Source organism: Canis lupus, chromosome 34, assembly GCF_011100685.1.
Source record: "Canis lupus familiaris isolate Mischka breed German Shepherd chromosome 34, alternate assembly UU_Cfam_GSD_1.0, whole genome shotgun sequence".
Classification (NCBI taxonomy): domain Eukaryota; kingdom Metazoa; phylum Chordata; class Mammalia; order Carnivora; family Canidae; genus Canis; species Canis lupus.
The window spans coordinates 32,553,803-32,556,172 of NC_049255.1; the positions used below are offsets into that span (position 1 = coordinate 32,553,803).

General features: G+C 34.9%; 1 pseudogene; it reads left to right on the forward strand.

The window, feature by feature from the left end:
• The first annotated feature begins 2,215 nt into the window (after nt 1–2,215).
• LOC119867574 lies at nt 2,216–2,370 on the forward strand (annotated as a pseudogene).

The window sequence follows — 2,370 nt, forward strand, 5'->3', positions numbered from 1 at the left end:
AAAAAATAAGGTTCTCTGAAGAACTAAATAACACAGTCAATAATATGCTTTTGCTATGGAAAATAAAAAATACCCAATCCTTCAGAAAAATATTCGGTCTGGATTTTTATGAACTTTAAAATTATAAGCCATAAACTGTGATGTATATATTGGATTAGCCAGAATATTTTTTCACCTAGTGAATTTATTGGGAAATATGCACATATAAATTATATAAAGATTTAATGAGCATTTATTATCATGACTGTTTGGTATTTACTGTAAACCCTTCTTTATGTTGTCTAAAGAATTATGATGGATGAAAAACAGTTTAATTTTAGATATCAGATATTTGCAAACTTAGCAAAATTTGAGGATGTGACATTATAAATAAATTTTCCTTAAATAGGTCTTCAGAAAAAATTTTCTTAAATTTTTTTCACAGGTCAACTTCACTTCATTCAAAAACTATCTAGGGACAGTTAACTGAGAGCCATTACTAAATTGATGAAAATGAGCAAATCTCAGATACAAGAAAGAAATAGTTTATAGAGATAATCCAAGAAAAACCTAAAGCTGCTGAAAGTAAGTGAAATAACTTTAGCTATTATTCATTCACTCACTCATTCAGTATTTTGTGAATACTTTGCAACAAATATTTCATTAATACCACACAGTGATAATAACTGCCATTTATAGAGTGCTGATAATGTGTCAGGCATTGTACATGAGCAGTTTCAGAAAACTTAAGAAACTAGCCAAAGATTTCCAAACTATTAAGTACAAACCCAGTCCATGTAAACCCCAGTCCATCTGAAATCAAAGCCAATGTTCTTTCAACCACACTAATTTACATCTTTCTACTATCCTCTATAGCTTGCGCTCTGGGGCTGGAGATGAGAACATAATAAAAATTACCATATACTGTGGTAAGTGTTCTTAATGAGGTTCAGGAAAGTCTGACTAAAAAGATACTGACTGAGCTGGATGTTGAAGCATAAGCTGGAGTTTCCTAGGTGAAAGAAAGAAAAAGAATTTCATGTGATGGGAAAAGTAACGACAAAAAGACCAACAACAAAACCCCAGCATATTTGAAGTCAGGGAGACTATAAGAAAATATGGTATATTTGACAAATATGTATTATGTATCTACTGTGGGCAAAATCTACTATTTATTGGCATTAAGCAGACAAATAAAATGTGGCTATGGACTCGAATATTTTATGATCTTAGAGTAGGATAAGTAGGATAGAGTAGGATAAATCCTATAAACAACCAGGTACTCTAAAGAGTATCACAGCTGATACTATAGGATTAAATACAGAAGCCACAATAGAAGAATTAGTTTCAAATGAGAAGTTCTATAAAGACATCTAAGAGGTAACCCTTGAATAGAGTCTCAAAAACTACTTAAAAGTTCTCTAAGTACTTTCTGCTTCCAAGTAGGACAGAGAAGACCTTAGTTCCCATGGGAACGCCAAAAAAACATGGACAATATAAAAATCACACTTATGTGGGACTATCAAAGAATAATGGAAACATGAAAATCTTGATGAATTGATTTCCAGAAAGAGGAGCCCTTCATAAGAGAATAGTGAGTACTGGATGGTCTGGATTCAGGAAGAGCAGACGGGCTCTCAAAACTCAGAACTTAGGATGCCTGGGTGGCTCAGTGGTTGAGCATCTACCTTTGGCTCAGGGCATGATCCCAGGATCCAGGATTGAGTCCCACATTGGGCTTCCTGCAAGGAGCCTGCTTCTCTCTCAGCCTATGTCTCTTCCTTTCTGTGTCTCTCATAAATAAGTAAATAAAATCTTAAAAAAAAAAAAAAAGACTCAGAACTTAACTGGGTGGACACAAAGGCAACTGAACTACTGGCAATGATGGAAGCAGGTGGGAAATTTCCAAGTCTGAAAGACTGTCAAGTACTATAATTTACTCAACACAGCAAATCCTCTCTACCCCACCCCAAATTTACTGAGAAAATGGAAATGAAGGCAGGACTGATAAACTGAAAGAAAACATACCATCTGTCCCATCTCCCACATTTTTCCTTTGTCCCTATGCCTGAAATTGAGGAATCCAAAAAGGGTTACATAAAGTCCCAATCAAATCCTGATAAGAATGAAGGGACTAGCCATTCTTTAGGGAACTGAAAGTTTAGGCTTGCATTACCCAGAAGTGAGCTGCAGCCCAGTCCTAGCCAAATGAACTCTTATTTAAATGCGAATAATCATCGCTTCTCGGCCTTTTGGCTAAGATCAAGTGTAGTATCTGTTCTTATCAGTTTAAATGCGAATAATCACCTTGTCACTATAGCCAATAGTTGAGAGAAGAAACTTTCTGGAGGAAAAAAAAAAAAAACTATTATTTTTCACTTCTCACTTTTC